The sequence below is a fragment of the Pteropus vampyrus genome, unplaced genomic scaffold (genome assembly GCF_000151845.1).
Source record: "Pteropus vampyrus isolate Shadow unplaced genomic scaffold, Pvam_2.0 Scaffold237, whole genome shotgun sequence".
In the NCBI taxonomy this organism is placed as follows: domain Eukaryota; kingdom Metazoa; phylum Chordata; class Mammalia; order Chiroptera; family Pteropodidae; genus Pteropus; species Pteropus vampyrus.
Genome location: NW_011889018.1, coordinates 1,127,014 through 1,146,580, shown reverse-complemented (window position 1 = coordinate 1,146,580; position 19,567 = coordinate 1,127,014). Strand labels below are relative to the sequence as shown.

The following is a 19,567-nucleotide window of genomic DNA, read 5'->3' as shown; positions in this document are numbered from 1 at the left end:
CTGAGACATTCTTTCGAGGATAGAACGAGATGACATTAATAATTGCTCTGGGCAGGAGGGATGAACGGGACAGTCTGGGGAAGGGGGCATCTGGTCACCCACCTCAAGGTCATGAGAAGCTGGTGGAGGGGCTCACTGCACGGGGGTTCCCGTGGGAAGGCGGCTGGGCCACCTCACGAGGGCTCAGTGCCCAGGGAGGAGGAACTCGCCTTCCGCCTGAGGTGGGGCTGGCCAGCGGGGGGCCGCTTGGGAAAAGGACAACGAGACGTTACTGAACCGGTGAGGGGAGACCTTTGCGGAAGTCTGGTTTGGAGACCCGAACTGGAGCCATCACGATACCACACATTTTTCTAGGGTTTCATTCTTTCCGAACCTCTTCTGCAAGATCCACGGTTGAATCAGAAAATCTTGCCGGGCAGTCCAAGGGTAGATGGGCAGACGGCTGCCGGAGAGTGGGGACGGGAGGCGTAGACGTGCCCCAAGCCACCAGCCTGCGAGGAGGGGGCTGGATGCCAGCTGTGTGTCCGAGGGAACATTCCATCCACTGCGCCGCCCACCGGGACAATGGTGACGTCTGAGTTTCCTGCAGTGTGTCCCCCACCCCCCAACCCGTGACCTTCGAGAGAGTCCGGAGGACCGGGAAGGAGAAGCTCCTCTGCGTCCTGGGCCAGAGCAGCCCTTCCCGCTGGGTGAGGGGTGGTCGGGAGCCCGCGCGGATGTGAGGCCGAGCCCCGCTCCGGCCTGTCGCATCGCGATGCGCTTACAATCCCAGCTGAGCCCAGGGCGTGGGGCAGGACGCGAGTCCTCCGAGGAGCGGCCGACTGGCCCTGAAATGTCACGAAACGGCAGGATCGGAGCCGAAAGGGGCCTTGACGATCGCGTCCTCGGCCCCCTGACCTAAAGAAGGAGGAACCTGACGTCTGCAGGGGGAGGGGCCAGCCAAGCGTACCTGCTCCGTGCCAAGCCTCTCACTTGCATGAATCCATCCCATTTAGTCTGCAAAAAACTTTGAGGGAGAAAATATAACCTGAGATTAACTCTGTTGCCTAAATAAGTGGGAGGCAGGATTTGAACTTAGGTCTCCGTCTGCCTTGAAACCCAGGCCCTTTGTACCACGTGGCCGGCCCCGCTCGGAGGCCTCATGCGGAAGTGGTCGGGCCAAGCCGACGGCTCGCTGGCCGCCGTCTAAGTCTTTTTAGATCAGCTCGCATTGTAAATATTTTCTCTTTGATTTTGCAAAACCCTCGGCAGTTAGGAACCAGGGCTGCAAAGCGAAGATAAGCCCGTAGGAGAGGAACCTCCCACCTCATGTGACTGAGCCCTGGACCACTTCCGAGCGCGTCTCGGGCTGTCAAACGCCATCGTGCCAGGAGGCGCACACCGAGGCCACTCGGCAGATGTGGCCAGGGTTTGTTTTTTCATGATTTCAGAAAAACTGGATAGGTCAGAAGCACATCAGGCCTGCAGATGAGGTGGTAGGATTGTGGCAGCTCCCGAAGGCCCACCCCGCCCCTGCAGAGGCTCCCACGACCCCTGGGAGATGGGCGGGGCAGAGTCCCTGTGAGAGGACGGGCAGGGGACAGGTAGCCGGCTTCCTTCCAGACACAGCGCCAGGCGAGGAGGGATCTAAGTTGGGGGTGGGGCAAAAGCAGGTAGATGTGCCTGGGGCAGTCGTCCTGGGGGCTTGCTCTCGTGCGGGCCCCCCCAATCTGCTCTCTAGAGAAGCTGGGCAGCCAGAGGAAGTGGAGAAATAGGAACCATGAGTTCGCAGAGGGCTCTCAGCTAAGCCTTGTAGGACTGGCGGTCTGTCTACACAGAGCCCGGACCCTCGAGGAGGGGCAGTTAAATGCCGGTTGGCAAAGGGTGCAGGGGACCGTCCTTGTGGAAGGGGTCACTGTGGTTAGAACAAACAGGTTGTTTTGGGAACTCGTCTGGCACCCGCCCCCTTGGCCTGCATTCGGGGCTCGGTGCCTGTGGGGTCTTTTATCTCGTTTGTTGATCAGCACCTACCACATCCTAGAGAAACAAGTCGACACGGGTGACCTCTACCCCGGACAGAGTTTGCAACTCTGACCCGCAGAGGCACACTGGCCTCCCGAGCCTGCAGCAGCCCTTCTGGCCTCGGGGCCTCTGCTGGGCTGTCCCCCTGCAAACGACACTCCTGTCCGATTCCACCTGAGAGATCCTGCTCCCCCTTCGAGGCTCAGCTGCAGGTGTCCCTCTGCCACATGTCTCTGATTTTCAACGTTAACCTTCCTAAACTACGGACGTTTCAAACATTCGCCAAAGAAGGCGGCAGGGCGCGGTGTGCCTCTCCGTGTGTCTCCCAGATTCACGGTCTCGCCACGTTTGCTCCATCTCTTTCTGATTTTTTTAAAAAAACCTTCACGTCTTTTCACTTCTGCAAACTGGATTTTGCATACGAAAATGTGGCCCCCTCGGATGTGATAATATGATGGTTATAGGCCTAAAAATACCAATGACTCCTGGCTATCATCCCATACACAATCCATACTGAAATTTCTCCAATGATCCCAATGTGTTCTCATAGTCAGTTCTTTGCATTGGCGTCTACCACGGACCGGGACGGGGCCAGCCGTTCCGCACAGCCTCCCACACCCGGCCTCTGTGCCACCGCCATCCGCGCTCATGGCACGGCCCTTCTCGCTGGTGCCCTGGTCACGCCCACCACGGAGACCTCCCCACCCCCCCCAACCCCAGACAGGGCGAGACTGGTGGGTGCAGCAGGATTTGTCCTCGGAGCAGCGGGAGGCCGGGGGAGCTGGGAAGCCCAGCGTGACTGCAGCTCTGGCCTGCAGAACCGGGCCGGTGGGGAATCGACTTTGTCCTCCAGCTTTGTCCTGGGATTTATCGATGTTCTTGTGGTTGAACTTCACACACTCTCGGAAGGCAAACTAGGGCACGGATTCTCGCTGTCCCTTTTTACAGCCTGTCAAGGGGTAGACAGTCTGCCGTCTCGCCCCAGGTGGCTGTGTCACTCAGTGCGGTTGGCCTGGCGTATTGGGGTGGTGGCAGTCCTGCCCTACGCCCTACTTTCTGACCTAGCTCTCTGATCTCACGACCTCTGATGTTTTATTTCTGGAGGTGTAATCTCTATGCCATCTTGCGAGCGAGTGAGAAAATGTGGTTTGGATTATGGAATTCAGATTTATGATTTATTTGTTCAACGAGCGCTTATTGAGAATCCACCGTGTGCCGCACCCTGCCTGCCCAGGTTCTGGGGTGCAAAGGTGGCCAGGACCCACTTCGCTGGCAAGGAGTTCATTGTATCATGAAAGAGGTAGACCAGAGAGCCATGGTGGAAGGAAGCTGGGGAACGGGGGAGGGGGGCCTTCCTGGAGGAGGCAGCTTCGAAGCTGAGTCTTGAAGGATACATAGGAATTTGCTGGAAGGAGAAGAGGAAGAGGGAGGAACATTGCAGCTACATTCCAAAGAGAGGGAATAGCCCGTGGAAAGGAAAATTGTATTTATCTTGTATTTTCAGAGATACTCGTGGTGAAATTCACACTTCACAAGTGATTTTTAAAGCATAGACCTCAGGGGGTTAAATGATTTGTGCAAGCGGAGGAAAAGGAATCAGAATTATGGCCACAGATTCTCTGCAGAGCAGTTCAGCATCCTGGCCTTATTCTGTGCCCAAGTAACTAACACCCATCCCTCCATTCAGTAACTCAAAACACTCATCTGTGCCTCCGCGGAGGGGCTGAGCCTGCCGCAGGGAGCACACGGTCACTGCACCGAGACAGTCTGGGCCTGCTCTGCCTGTGAGCAGGGTCCCTTGCTGCCCCTCACAGCGTTTCCACTGTTCTCCTGGGGCCTGGACACCACGGGCGATAAACCTCTCAGAGAATGGAGGAGGAGAAACAGACTGTTTTCTGTTGGTTTACGGACAAGCTAGCAATACCAGACTGCAGGCCAGACAGGATTATTTGACGGTTTATGCATTATATGAAAACCATTACGGTTTATTACATATACAGGAAGTGTTACCAGATACGGTTAATCCAACCACAATCTTGAGGAAGATCAAGATTTTTCTTCTCTCCACGTCAGATGACAAAAACAAACGAAACGAAACGAAATAAAACAAAACAAAAAACCTAAAAACATTGGAGGTGTTCCTCTGGAATGTTCCGGGAGCTCTTTTAAACCCCCTTGACCCTGAAGTGTCCGGCACTGAAGTGATCCCCAGGGCAGCAGGCACTTCACTTCGACTGTCTTAATGGGAGGCAATAAGGCAACCAACAGTGACTCAGCACCTGCTCCACATCATACACTATTCCAGACGCTTCCACACATTGTTCTGTTTCGTTCTTATGAACCTTACCGGATATATCAGCCCAGTTTTTACGTGTGACAGACCCAATACTCTGAGAACTTAAGCTGGTCAGCGTCACAGAATAAGGAGCAAAACTAGAATTCTGACCCCAAAGTTTACTCTTCACTTGGCACCATAATTTTATTTCATATGAGGCAGGTGGCGCCTAAGAGCTAGCTCTCGAGTCAGCGTCGGGGTTTGAACCCGGGCTCCAACGAGTGACTCAGCTCCTTTTGCCTCTGTCTCCCCAGCCGTGAATGGGGTGACAGTGGTGCCTTTGCCATCGGAAGGCTTCGAAGAGTCTGTCCAGGTAAAATGCTTAAAATGCTGCTTGGCACCGATGAGCACCCTGTGAATGTCAACTACTATTGTAGGAACTTTTGCTTGGCGTCGAGGTGACCTTTCACCTTAGCTCGTCTCATCTGGGGGAGGACCGCGTGTTGGCGTGTCTCCTTCAGCCGGTGCAGACGGAGCGGTTAGGGAGCCGTGGGCTGGCCCGAGTGGGAAGGCCTGAGCAGCGTCAGGGTCCCAGACACCCTGGTGGCGAGCTGCCGCTGGTGGGCCGGGCCATGTGATGGGCCAGGCGTGGAGAAGCTCCAGGTTCGGGAGACACAGGCCCCTGAAAATAATTGAGAGCCGAGAGCCTCTCTGCATTCAGCGGTGCTGAGGCCCCCGGAGGCGGTTCCGGATGGAAGGATGGGGTGAATTCCCGCTGCGGGCCGGGTTCGAACCCGTCCCGGAGCACACGACGCAGGCCCCCAGCAGCAAGAGCGGAACCTCGTCTCCCGGGCCGGGGAGGTGCCGGCGCTGCCCAGTGAGGACAGACCGGGGTCCGGGGTCTGGCAGACAGAACGGGCCGGGCGGGGAGGGGGTGGCTCTGCGTATGCAGGAGGCTTTGCTGAGCCACATCCCGAGGGCTCAGAAAGGACAGATCCCTGGGCCTCGGGAGGAAGCCGGGGAGCAAAACCCAGGAGGGGTGAAGGAGGGCGGCCGGACGACAAGTGGGCCTCGGCCTGGCGGAGGAGGCTGGTGCCGGGGGGTGCGTGTTTCCAGCCTGGTGGGTGAGGGCGGGGTCCCAGGAGGGCTGGCTGCTGGCAACATGGCACGCAGAGGCCACCGTGCTGGCTCAGGGGCGGCCCAGCCCGCGCCAGCTCTGCCGCTCGTAGGACGTACACTCAGGGCGAATCCCTTCAGCCCGGCAGAGTCCCCACTGTCCCCTGTGTTACTTGGGGACAATGCTACCTGCTTTATTTATGGGGCACAGCACAGACATTAAAGGGATGGAGCCTGTGCCGGGGCTCAGGGGGCAGCACCATGTGTGGGGGGCCCTGCCCCGTTGCCCGTTGTTTCTCCCTAGCGCTCCACCTCCCCGGACCTTGTCTGTTCCATCTGTAAGACGGAGATGACAGTGACCTCATCTCATCGTGTAGGCGAAGGTTCTTGGCGTGAAAAGCGTGAGCAGCGTTGAGTCTGGGGCCGAGGAAGTGCTCTGTGAGGGCCGGGCCCGTGGGAGGCTGAGCCCCGGGGTGCCGGACTGGCGGTCACAAGCGGGAGCCGTGGGCCCTCGGGGAAGGGCAGCGGTGTCGTGCAGCTGCGTGTGGCAGGGTCCGGCGCCAGAGCCTGGCCTCGCCTTGTCGGCAGCGAGAACCTCGCGTACACGCCGAAGCCTGTGTGTCCACGTCCCACGGCCCGCCCTCCATCGAGTCCCCTCCACGCTGAAACGTAGACGTCCCCATGGCGCGGCGGGCGGCAGGCCTCTCCTCCGAGCAACATCTGCAGGGCGGAGCCGAGCGTTGCTGCTGCTTCGTGTCTCCTGGGCTGCCCGTCTTCCCCTCGGACAAAAAGGCTGTTAGGGGGACGAATCGTGCTGATCTATGCAGAGCCCCGTCAGTCCGTTTGGCGGGTGGCTTTAATGGCTGTCTTGGAGGTGACATTCCATTAGAGGTGATTGAACGTAATTTTAATGGCGGGATGACTTACTGTCTCATCGTCCTCTCCCAGGCCTGGAGGTCGAGGGAGAACTGTTTGTCCTCCAGGACTCACACTTCAAAGTCCTCAGCGCGTTGTGCCAGTCTCGGTTAAAGCGGCCATACTGAGCTCTCGGCGGACGTTCTGCGCAAACAGCTTTGTTTGTCAGCGTGGGCGTCTGGGTTCAGTGACCCTGGGGTCAGACAGCTCAGGGCCGCATGCTGACCTCGCCGCTCCGCTTGCTGGCCGTGTGGCCTGGGGTGACTTGCTCAGCGTCTGCGTGTCTCGGTTTCCACACCTGTGAAGTGGGGTGGGAACAGTGTGTCCTTCTGAGGGCCGAGGTGAGGGTTACAGGATCCCGTGTGACGCTCAGAGCAGCACCTGAAGCGCGGGAATCCATGGAGGCACGAGCTCTGGATTTAGCTCCCTAGGGAAGGGATGAGGAGAAGCAGCCCTTTGCAAACGCGTCCGAAACCAGAGCGAGCAGGTGGTCGGGCTGAGGCGAGGGGTTCAGGGGTTCAGTGTGGAAGGCAGAGGGGGGTCGATTGTACAGGTGTCGGGATGGCGGGCTCACGGGTTTGAACTGCGTCCTGTGTGACATACCGCTGAGTGGCGAGCTTCTGAACGTCTCGTGAGAGCGAGAGACGGTGAGAAAGAAGTATTTCTGGGGGATCCCTGCAGATGGAGGGAATGGAAGGAAATAAATATGTATGAGCACCATCCTGAGGGGAGCCCTGCGGGACCCCCGGCTAATTGGATGTGGGGGAGGGCGAGGAGGAGTCTAGGGTGACTTTGAGACGCCCAGCGAGGTGACTAACCAACAATCGCCAGTGGGAGAGGAACTGGCTCGGAGGGAAGATGCCGTGTTGGTTTTTGCATCCCAGGGGGAAATAGCCACTGAGGGTCCCAGTGTAGCCCTTGGAGCTAGGCCAGGGCGGGGGACACGGATCCGGGCGGTGTCTGTGGAAATGAGAGGGGTTTCTCGTCTCTTGAGAGTGAGTGGAGAGGCGGGGAAGCCTAGAAGATGCAGGACATTCTAGAAAGTGCAGAGGACATTCTCAGGGTCAGAAGCTGACAAACGATGACGAAAATGCTGGCAAGGCCAAGAACGCAGCAGGCAGACGATGGCGCCGGAGGCAGAGAGTGAGCGTGCACGTGTGTGTGCACGCGTGCATGCGTGTGTTCACACGCATGTGTGTGTGCACGCGTGTGCATGGGCCGCTGGGAGTCGATGGGGCAGCGGCGGTGCTGCAGGAGGTGGAGTGGAGAGCAGGTGGCGCTGGCATCGTGGGATCTGCAGCAAGAGCAGGCGCACTGGCAGCCTCGGTGATCCGAGCAGAGAAATGGTGCCGGCGGGAAGGAACGCACGAGGCATCGAGCAAGTCAGCGGTGGGATTTCGTTTGAAGATCTCTGACAAGTGCCAGAAATCAGACGATACCATCTTCCTCAAAGGCAAAAGCACCAGCCCTCCTGGAGGGTATGAGATCTCGTTCTTCAGCTCACCGGGCGGCCTTCTGGCGCCCAGACCAGGGAACGGGGTGGTAAAGGGATGGGCGGGTCGGGCCGCTGGCCGTGTGATTTTGAACAACCGGGACCGGGCTCCCCAGCTGTGCAGAGGTGTCTGCTCAGCCCGCGAACCCTGCACTAGCGGTTCCCACGCTGGGCTGACCTCCCAGGCCGTCCCTCCCCCCGAGACCAGCGGTCTGAACCTGGGCACGGCGGCCCTCCTTCCCACCCCCTAGTAGCCCGGAGTGACGGGACACCTGCAACAAAGGGCGGGCTTTCCATCATAACACACTGTTTTCCTTTAAGTGGATTAAAATAAAAAGTTTCGTTTGCGTCGTGTGGACGATTCTGTGTAGCTCCTCGAGACGGTTAACGAAACCGGCCGGGTTGGATTTGTGCTGGGGCTCTGGCTCCTCCAGAGTGGAAGCAGCCGGTTTTAATCCGTTTTGCTGTTTGCAGATGGGGAAACAGAGGGGCTCCAGATCGGCTTTCTGCCGCTGCTTCTGGATCGGACGCCGGTGGGGACGGTGGCCGTCACGTGTCCCAGCTCTCACAGCTGTCTGTGTTCAGTGGGCAGCAGTGGCCAGCTCTGGCTGCAAGCGCCCCCTTTTCTCGAGGGTCAGGGAGCCACGAGGACTCGGGTTCTCCTCGGAGGGATGCAGTTCATACGGAGCTGCCGCCTGAGTCTCCCGCTTTGCTGCGGACCTCCTGTCCTGCTGGTGCGGATTGGCTGTGATGTGACCTTGAGATTAGCCACTGCCACACTGAAGTCACCCTTCCGGTCTTCCTGTTGGTGACTTCGTCTCCTCCGCGGTCCAATGCCACCCGACTGGAAGTGAGGTGCGGCTCCTCCCCGAGTCTGACAGCTCATGCCAAACCCAAGGGATTCTAGTCTTCCCTCCGGATTACAATCCCGAATTTTGCTCGGTTCTGGTGCTTTCGATGTCCCCTGTGCCCCAGGAACTTAGGACGAAGGCACAGAGGTGTACGGAAAGGCAGTGAGTATGAACCCCCCCAAGCACGCATCCTGTCATCTCTTTCCCCTGGCACTTGGCCACTGTCTACGTGAAGCTCAAGCACCCCAGCTGGCCCATGTGGCCGATGAGACGAGAATGGGTTGGACGTGGCCTTGGGCCCCTCTTCGCGGAGTTGTTTGCTCTGGGGCAGAATCGAGCATCGACCCTATTACTACCGAGTGAGCCAGCAGCCCCCGCCCCTCACCCAACAGGCTCGTGTGTCCCCTGACGCACACTCGATACCCAGTGTACTGTTACAGACACGAGCCCACAGGGATGTGGAGCAGAGACGGCAGAGGCCGTGTGGGTTTCGCCGAAACAAATGTCAGCTGTCCCTCAGGGACCTCTGTCTGGTGAGACCCACCCACGGGGGCGGGCAGCCTTGAGATGGCCCCCAGGGGACCGCACGTCCCCTCCCATACTCAATGGGGCTGACCCATGTGACCAGGAGGACATTATGGAAATGACCCAGTGTGACCTCTACAACTGGGTCATAGAAGACATTGTTCTCTTGGGAGAAGCCAGCTGCCATCTGACTAGGACAGTCAAGGTGGCCTGGGAATAGAGGAACTAAGGTCTCCCGTCAACAGCCGACACTGATTGGCCAGCTATGTGACAGTGGCACCATCTTCGAAGCAGATCTCCAACCCCGGTCAAGCATTCAGAGGACTGTGGCCTCTGCTGACATCTAAATGATAACCTCATGAGTGACCCTAAACCAGAACCATCCAGCTAAGTCACTCCGGGATCCCTGACCCACAGGAATAAGAAAAGCTGTTGCTGTTTCGAGCTTCTAACTGTGGGCTAATTTGTTACGCAGCCACAGGTAACTAACACACAGGGACTTTGTGACTCAGTCGGGACTCGGGCACAGGCCATATTTTCCAGTGTTTTCCCCAGTGCAGACCAGCAGCTGCTCCTCATCTTCTCCTGGGGCTTCTCATTCCAAGATAATTCTATAGCTGTGAGAGGCTGTCTCAGACATACCGAGAGCCTGGTCTCAGAGTCACTTACGAGGGACCAAGAATCCTGAGGTTTCGGACCAGAGACGAGGGGATGACATGCTCTGTCCGTCAGTCAGCAGAGCCACCCGGCGAGGACCCCCGGAGCTCAGAGCCCAGCGCTTGGCCACCACGGGTACCGCATAGGTACCGGCTGAGGAAGTGCACGGCCGAGGGCCATGGCCTTGGACCCTCTGCTTGGCTCGAGAATGTCAGGGACCCGGGCAGCTGGAGCAGGAGCGTGGAGGTGAGTGTCGGGGCTGGGAGGAGTGGGTGGCAGAGTGCAGGACGAGCACCCTGCAGGGGAGGGCTCACAGCGCCCGGGGGGCCCATGCCAGAGCGACCCGCTGGCCCGCCAGGGGTCCAAAGTACGCGACGGGTGGGGGGCAGGCAGGCGTCACCGAGAAGGATGCCATGGATGCCCCGGTCACGTCACGGTGAGACGAGCCGCCCATCCCAAGAGCTGTAACCCCGGAGGATGGCTGGGGTGTGTGGGTGGGGGGGGGGCAGGACTAGGACCTCGACTGGGGACAGTCCCCGGCCAAGGCCCCCCCTCTGAGAGGCCTGCCCTTCTGAGGCTGCAGCTCTGCGGCCCCCTGCTGCGGGGTGTCGGCAGGCAGACAGGCTGTCCCCATGCTTGCACAGCCCTCCCAGGGGATTCGCTGGAGGCTCCAGATGGCAGCGGCATACTCGCCGTGATGGACGGGGTCCCTCGCCCCTCCGGCACTTTGCCCTGTTCCCTCTGGAGAGTGGATGAGTCATCGCTGCTGGGGACTCAGCATCCTTTTCTCGTCACCGAGCTTGTGAAACAGGCTGAATCATCCTTCTGCAGCTTTTAATTAGGGAAACAAAGTGGCCTTGCAGAAACCCGTGGAGGGATCCTGGGCTCTGCCTGGGCAGTGGGTTTGCGGAGGGGACCAGGGGCTCTGCCTGACACCCCAGCGAGACGAGCAGAAGTCCAGCCCCTAGACTCCTGTCTCCAGAACCCCCCTGGGCGGTCAGTGTCCCTGCCACCTTGAGCTCCCTGCAGGCTGGGTCCTCACCGGGGGCTGGCAGCACCTGGCGGTGGATGTGGCCGCTCCGTCTGTTAGAACAAACACCTCCTCTCCGGCCTGTGAACGGCGAACCCAACCGGCCCGTGCCTGGGGAGAGCGTGCAGGCCGGTGGGGACTGGGCGTTTGTGGAGACACTGTGTGTCCCCTCCACCTGTCCCCACCACGCCCCTCGGTGCTTCTCCTTGCAGACCCAACAGGGAACAAGCGGGTGTTTCCTGGGGCAGCTTCTCTGCTAACTTCCCACATACGGTGCTCCGAGCTCACGCACCCCGAGGAGTCACAGGGAGACGCTGTGTGTTCAGGCCCCAGGGCCGCGGGTCTGGAGACTCGTTTGTTTTCTTCCGTCCACGAGCGTCAGATGTGCCGTGGGCTCCTGCTCTCTCACGGAGGGGGCAAAGCAGGGCCGCGGCCGGGGACTCTCGGCTGGGAGAGTGGTGAGGGCCAGGGGGTGACAGGCTGCCGTCCCAGGCCCTCTGAGAAATGCAGAGAAGTGAACAAGGTCAAGAGCAGTCTCAGGGAGGTCAGGTTGGGCCTGGCTCCGGCTGCAGCTCTAAAGGCTAGAGATGGAAGATTCCGGGCCGGGGGGCCTCCTCCTGCCTCCGCTGGCTGCGAGGACCCAGGTCTGGCGTTGAGGGGGGTTTGCCTCGATGCCCTGACTCGGTGGCCAGTTTCGCTCCAGGAGGCACTGGCTCCTCTTTCTGAAAAAACGCAGCCCCTCTGTCGACCTCGTCCTCGACCGCGTGCGGCCATCCTTACGGGGCCTGTGGGCCCTCGGCTGCCCCTTCATCCTTGACCTTGTCCCGTTTTTCCAAAATGAGATTTCGAGCTGGGAAACATATTTGGCAAACGTGTAAACGATTGGATTAGCCGAAACCAGAAGAATTGGCAGAGAAAGACTTAATTTAGTTTATTTCTATTTTTCAACAGAGAATTCCTTTTTTTTTTTTCATTTAAGAAATCGAAACTATAAAAAGCCTCGCTGCCACCCTTGCTCCCATCAGCACCCACTCGAGCGGACACTTGTGTCAGTTTCCCGAGTGTCTTTATCTAAAACTATATTTCTATATCAAATACAAAAAATGTGTACGTTTCTCTTTTCCTTCCTCCTTTCACAGGAAAGGAAACGCAAATAGCTCATAAAAGAATGGAAAGGCTCTTACTCTCACTTATGGTGAGAGAAATGCAAATTAAAACTACAACGAACTGCCACGTAGAGAGCCCCACAACAGGGAGGTAGCGTTCTATGCAAACTTTTTTGGACTTTGTTCTTTCCTCTTGGTTGTAAGTCTTGGAGATCTTTCCGATCGGTGCATAAAGAGTGTCTTCGTTCATTTCTATAGCTTTATAGTATCCTGTTTATGGACACGCTATAAATTGATTGGACCGGTTTCCGATTGATGGGCCCTCGGCTTGTTCACCATCTTCCGCTGCTACAAACAGTGCCACTCAGGACATTTCGTGTGTGCGCGGGTACATCTGCAGGTAAATTCTGGCGCGTGGGATCGTTGGGTCAAAGGGCTAGGGTCTTTGTTGTATGACTCCCCTCGGTGGAGTCGTACAACATGCGTAGTCATTAGAGACCCTCCCTCCCTGTGCCCCGGCCACACAGACAGCCCATTCAGTTTGAACTTGCGTTTCTGCTGTTAGATGGAGCATCGGTCCATTCTTCGAAGAGCCTTTTGCTTTTCCTTCTCTGGGAGCTGCCTGTGCACATCCTCTGCCCATCTAAACAAAAATTGTGGTGTTGGCTTGGTCTTTTTTCTTAATTTCTGGGAGCTCTTTATATGTGAAGGGACGATTAGTTCTCTGTGATTGGAGTTGCAAAAATTTACCCTCGCATTGTGTTCTTTTGATTTTGCTAATGTGTGGTGTATGATTAAAGTTTTTAAAAATTTTTGGTGGTAGAATATTATATTATTTTTTTTTTTTTTGGTATAAATTCTGGGTAAAAGAAAGAATTTCCATACTCTTACGTTTCTACAGGAATTCACCCATTTTTTTTCTAGTACTTTCACGGTTTCATTTTTATAATGTTTCTATCTCGGCTCCATTCGGAGGTGACGCTGTGGCAAGGTATGAGGTATGGGTCACACGTAACTCTTTTTCAATTGTCTTTTTACTATTTGCTGACCCATCCGCAATGATCAGACACGTCATCTTTGTAATTTACTGAATTTCTGATTCGGGTTGGGTTGATTTCTATATATTCTAGTTTATTCCACTGACCGGGCTGTTGGTCCATTAGCCAGGACAAGGCTGTTGTCATTATCGAGACTTTATGACGTGCGTCGTTACCTGGGGCAGCTGTCCCAGCTCACCCCTCATCTGTCTCTCCTTTTTCCTGCTTCTGTTTTCCTGGCTGTTCCTGCTTATTTCACTTGCCATATAAACGTTAGACTCGGCTTAGCTAGTTAAAAAAGCCGATACTTGTATTGACACCACCTTCCATTTATAAAGTAAGGAGAATTGACTTGATAACGATTCTTCCTCCCTTAGAACGGGCACGTGTTTCTATTGATTCTACTCTTCGTTTGCATTTTTAAAGTTTTTTTCTCTTAGACGCTCTGCATGAGTCTTAAGTTTCTTTGCAGGTATGTTATTGTAGTTCCGTTATGAAAAAAACGCTCTTGAAGGATGCAGTGTTTTTCTCACAGTGTTTTTCAACTACCTGGTTGCTGTCTGTTTATATAAACACTGTCTTTGTCCAGAGCGTCAATTGTGTACCATGCGCCATTAACGAAGTCATCGTTCGCAGTTTTTGCCAGAGAGCCTTTAATTTAAAAAATAGCACTGTTATTTGGGAAAGTATTCCCCCCTCCCCCAAAACATATTCCAGCAGTTAGAAGAAGGTGGCCGTAAATAGGTTTGGTGAACCACAGTGGGGACGGGGATGCTGACAGGTGGGCCCCTGGAGAATTAGGGGTCTTTTGGTGAGGGGGAATTGAGGGGGTGTCAGCAAATTTCAGGAGCTCCGCTTTGGACCAAAAAGCGTACAAGCAAAAGCAGTTCATTGGAAAAGAATTTGCGATGAACTACTAGTATGTGGTTGTGTTCCTTAGGGAGATGCTCGAGGCCATCGCCGTGGGAAGCAAAGCTCTCACTGGCCACGGACCTGTGGCTGGGGACGGGACTACAGGGGCGCTGGCCACCTGGGGCCGTGCGTCCTTAGCTGTCAGCGCCACTTCCCAGAACCATCGGCGGGGTGATCTCAGAACACGGGGAGAGGAATGGAGGCCCCTCACCCACCTGTGAGCTTGGAGATGGATGCGAAGCAGAGTTAACAGGCAGCCCATGGCAACTGGGCGAGAGCACCAGCTCGTTCTGCTCTGTCTCGGTCGTGGTCCGAGGCGCCACACAGGCCCAGCCCCGTCACCCATGTAGGTTATTCAACGGGGGACTTGGGGTTCATCTGGGACCCAGGGACCTTTTACAGCCGGGGTCCCCAACCCCTGGGCCATGGACCGGTACTGGTCTGTGGCCTGTTAGGAACCGGGCCACACAGCAGGAGGTGAGTGAGCGAAGCTTCATCTGCGTCTGCAGCTGCTCCCCAGCGCCGGCATCACCGCCTCAGCCCCACCTCAGATCCTCAGGCGTCAGATGCTCATAGGAGCACTAGAGTCTGGTGCCAACAAGGTTGGGGACCGCTGCCTTAAAATAAATCTCGTTCTCTCTGTACACCATATCCCGTTGACCTGTTCCTCTGGAGAATTGTGACTAATACCAGGGGAAAACTGGGGTTTATGATCATCATTAACGAATTCTTCGGTGGCAAATGGCTTCCGCAGGTCAGAAGTGAAGGCGTCTGAGAACTATGGAATCCTCTGTGGAGTTCTCTGCAATGCAGAAACCGATTTCTGCGATCTTCGTGGCGTGTGACTCATGCATCGAATTTGAGAATTCAGAAATTCAGATCTGGGTTGCGGGTTCGGATCTGCGCCCCAGCGGTTGGTAGGCTGGAAGGGAGCACCTTGTCCCAAAGCGTAATGCTCCAGCTTCCTCCCGGAGGCCACGTCCATCCTAACACGTCACACACACGCGACGTGAACCCACGCGAGGACCGCGGCTGTGAGGTCACACGTGTTGGTTCTGCCACGGCTCTGGACGGGAGGCACGGCACTTCCAATGTGCTGTTTACAGAGGAGCTTTTTCTGAAGTGTCACGGGCAGGAGCTGGCACTTACCCCTTTTCCGCTGCAGAGATGGTCTCCCCATCTGCCAGTCCTTCTGAGACAGCGGAATTGCTGGCTAGCTGACGAGCAATGACATGGGGGAGTAGGTGAAGGTACCGCCAGGGACAGTGTGCCTCGGAGGGGCCCTGCCGGTGTCTGAGAGGCCTGGGGAGAGGAGGGTGCCACGGCGCTGGCCGCTTTGCCACCCCAAAATAGCTATGACACCAGCGTTTGCTGTAAAGCAAATGGACAGAGGAAAAAATAGCTTTTACGAAACAGGGTTGGTGCCTCGGTCACAGTGCAGGCGAGAGTAAAATGAAACCAAAAATATCCCTCTGAACACGTCTGGTCCACGTGACAGACCTGTCCCTCAGTGCTGGGGGCGAGGGGACTGGGCCTTTACACTCCTGTCCTCAGCCGTCGGTCACTGGTTAAACATTCCCACGTTTTTCTGGTCCCTTGCACGTGCAAGCCGCAGTGGCCTGTGGGAAACACTCTGACAAGGAGCAACGAGCATCGTGAGGGGGCGGCAGGATTCGAACTCGGGGCCACTGTTCTTAAGCGCTGTTTTGGCGAGAAAGCCCATGGTGGCTTCGGTCCCGCCGTGAGCCCACGTCCCTTCTCGTTGCCCACTGCCTCCGATCACGGACAAGTCAGGTTACGCCACGGTGCCAGCCAGGGCCGCCCTGGGCCTCCTTCCTGTGTTCAATCGCCCCGGGCTGGGCGGGCCACCCACGAGCCCACGGTGTCGGAGCCGCGTGACCGGCCAATGCAGTGTTCCTGCCCCTGACTCAGTCCTCAGTGCCTCCTAACGAAACACCAAATATGCACATTTTTCTCCTTGGCCATCTCCTGTGCATTTTTAAAGAAAATGGAATTCTCGTGGCTTTCCATCTTTGTACTAAGCTCCTCGAACTGTGCATCTTAAAGAGCTATTTTTTTAAGCTTAAAAATAATATTTACAACATGTTCGTCTCTTGGCAGGCTGCGTGTGACTGTGTGAACACATCCCCTCTGTCACTGTGGAGATTTGCCCAAGTGCGATCGGTTTTCTCGTCCACCCGGGGCTTGCCCCCCGGTGGGAGCCTGTGGGAGCCCGGACTGAAGACTCTCAGATGACACGTGTCCACAGCCAGTCCTAGGAGCTTGGACGGGAGGAAAGGCAAGCAGGCTTACGAAATGACCCCCCATACGGCTTGCACTGGCATGCGTCTGCAGATGGCGGATGCTGAATCCTGACAGCAGAGACTTCCCTTTTTAAAAAAACTGTCATTCCCCCTGAAAACATGCCCACGGGCGGATACGCAACAGGCACACCCGTGAGGGTACTAAATATAAATGAGCAATAAACGTGAGGGCAAATCGCTTTCCGATACGTGCTGCCTGCAACCTTCTGGAAATGTTCAAACACTTGCCGGGCGCCTGCACCACACTGGAAATGTGCTTCTCTCAGCAGCTTCTGACGATCTTGACTTTGATGTTTGGCTGTTTGTCCTAAGCTGCTTGTTGCTCCCGATGGGAGAAGGGCGTTAGCGGGGGACTCTCTAGAACCCTGCAGTCGAGATTCTTTCTTCACCCACCTCCATTGTCCTACTGACTCATTATTTACCTCGTCTTGCCTCTTCCTCCTCCTCCTGGCATTTCTGCAGGGTGCGGCTCTTGGGTTTAATTAGGTCCGAGTCGGTGGCCTCGCAAAGGCGGTGTACGCCTCCATCCTGTGGCCGGCCAGACGCTCCAGCCAGAAGCCAGCGGGCAAACCCCTGGCAGACCTCAGCCCTCCCCGCACGGGAAGGCAGAAGATCCAGGTTCCTTGTTTTATTTCCACAAAATGCACATCCCCAAAGTACGAGGAGAAGCACATGTGTCACCGTTGACTCAGAATGCCGTCCGAAGGCCGAAAGAGGAAGGAGTGGACATCTGGCCATCAAACCACGCTGAGGAATCTTCGAAGGAGGAAGAATCTAAGAATCTAGGCGGAGGCCCTCACGAGAAGGTGGTTCTTTGTGTCCTTAGGCAAATTCTGGTCCTCATCATCCCTGTGTAAGCCTTCCACGCACTAGGGTCTTCCCATCTCCCACCATATCTTACCCTGGGAGAGAAAGAAACTGGCAAGTTAGCCATCTCCGGGGAGTTCTTGGGGAGGGAGGGGGAGAGTGGAGGGAAGGAGGTACTGACTCCGGGGTGCCATGTGCAGCCAGGTTGGACGGTCCTTTCTGACCTCACCCTCCCGCCTGCCCATCCCGTCCCCCAGTTGCCTGCCCGTATCCTGTGCCGTACAGAGTATCAACCCCAGCTCCGGGAGCAGCGTCTGGGACCACGTCTCCGGGAGAGAAATTATTTCGAAAGATTCCCCAAAAGAGACTCTATACGCTCCGCTCCAGGGCGAGAGAACTCTCTGAAAGGGAATCGTTGCTTCCATCCGATTCGCTTCTTTACACGAATGCGCATTCATTTCACCTCTCAGGGAATCTCTCTGCTTTCTACCCCGACTAGGACAGTCACGGGGAGTTCCTAAACGCCATCCGATCTGCTGCTCGTGCCCCCCAGGGCTCAGGGGAGACTCGAAACCTCGTTCGCTGCCGGTCTCTTCTCGCCTTCTTTGCCTGTCTCCGTCTGTCCCTCTGTCACTGTCTCGCTGTCCTGGTCTCTTTTTCTCTCTTCTGCCACTTTGCCTCGACGCACCGTCTTGTTCGATCCCATCCCCGAACCCTCAGAAACTGCAGAGGAATCGTTTCCATTTTAATTCTGAAGTTACAAGGCTATCTATTTTGCAACACTAAATTTTTAGTCCTAAAAATGGCGCTTTCTAATAGATATTTGACCCTTTTTTGGCCTAACGGACCAAGATGGCTACACATGTAATACAAATAGGCCAATTAACTCTGCGTTTCTTCAAAAGTCAGGGTAATAGTGAAAAACTATTTTAATGGATAGAACCCATTATCGTTTAAGGCCATAAACTTGCATCTTTGAAAATGTAGCCAATTAGATAGTTTCATACAAGAACTACTGGTTTGTCCTGCCTTTTAAGGCGCTTTCTAAGATGACCAGAATATTCCGGTAACAAAAGGATGAAATGACGAGATTCAGCGTGCCGCCTGTCACAGAGCTTCTGCCCGTCGTTCCCCGTGGCAAAGCCCAGGACGGAGGACAGGCTGCTTCACCGGTGACGCTGATGACCGTTCCCACCGACACGGTTGAGGCTATTTTCCTTCCCAACCAACACCAGGTCCACCTGCATCTACTCCTTGTTTTCGCTCGGCTCCTTGGCGCATCGAGCAAGGCCCCTGGCTTAGCGGACGTTTGCTTCTTGGCGACATTCTCACTCCGTCCTGGGACTATCCGTGACGGAGCTTGGGTTCCCCTCCCCTCCCCGTGTGCGTGTGCAAGAGACTTAAGCACTTGGAGTTGAACAACCCTGTCAAATATATTTGTGGAAATTCTTTCTGACTTTCAAGCTACCAGACGTAGATGTTCCCGCATCATGTCTGCTTTGTTTTAATGAACTTGACAGCACATTGTATAGAATGGTACCTGTTTGCTTCCGAGTGGTCCCAGTTCCTCAGGGCCGACATACAGGACCAGCTACATAATTTGTAGGGCCCAGTGGAAACTAGAACTGTAAGGCTCCTTGTTCAGTACTCATCAAGAATTTCAGCCCTGGAGCAGGAGCAGGGACGTGTGCAACCGCATGGGTCACAGTCCCTCGGAGCCTGTTATTCCTACATAAGTAACTTCTGATGACTCAGGCCAGGCACGATCTGCGACTTAGTCTAAGCTTGATTCTTTGCTATTTTTAGCTTGTAAACTGAATGAGGTCATCCCGCATCTTACTGCTTTGAAAATCTTCCATCGACTCTGGCTTCTATTGTTGCAATGGGAAAGTTGGCCGTCAAGCTAACTTTTTTTTAAAACACTTTCCCTCTTGCTGAGTTTTGCCCTTTGGAGGTTTTTCTTGACCACGTGTCTTGTTTTGCGTATCTTGCTTCGAACTAATGTTGCTTCCTGAATCTGATTTTTATCTTGTCCTAGAGAATTCTTTTAAAATATTGCCTCTTGCCCCATTCTTTCTTTCTGGAGCTCCCATGGGATGCATGCTACAGCTTCTCATTTTCTCGTCTTTCACTTCTCTCCCATCAAAAAATCTCGTCACGTTTCTGGGCTGCACTCGGGGCGATTCTAAGCCATGTCGCGGATCACGGTTCTCTCCTTAGCTGTATAATCTGAGCTTGAAACGTGTGCATTATGTTTTTTTTTTAATGATACATTTAAAAAATGATGATTTTCTCATACTTTTTTGATGTCCTGTTTTACATTTTAATTATTTTAACCACAATTTGTAGGCTCTTTCTGATAGTTTCACTCTCCGACGTTCTTAGGGGTCCTGCGGTTGGTCGCCAGGCTGCCTGTCGTGTCCGCTGACTTCTTTCTCGGGGACCATTTGCTCACGACTCCTAAAGCATTGTGTAGTTTGCGACTGTGAGCTTCTGTTTCGAAGAACGTTCACCGTGAA

General features: G+C 55.3%; 1 long non-coding RNA gene across 1 annotated transcript; it reads left to right on the top strand.

Moving 5' to 3' along the window:
- The first annotated feature begins 10,035 nt into the window (after window positions 1-10,035).
- Window positions 10,036-16,429, top strand: LOC111728909. The gene is made up of 3 exons (XR_002775996.1): window positions 10,036-10,078; window positions 12,227-12,368; window positions 16,039-16,429. It is a non-coding gene; the product is annotated as an uncharacterized LOC111728909 (long non-coding RNA).
- Window positions 16,430-19,567: the final 3,138 nt, after the last annotated feature.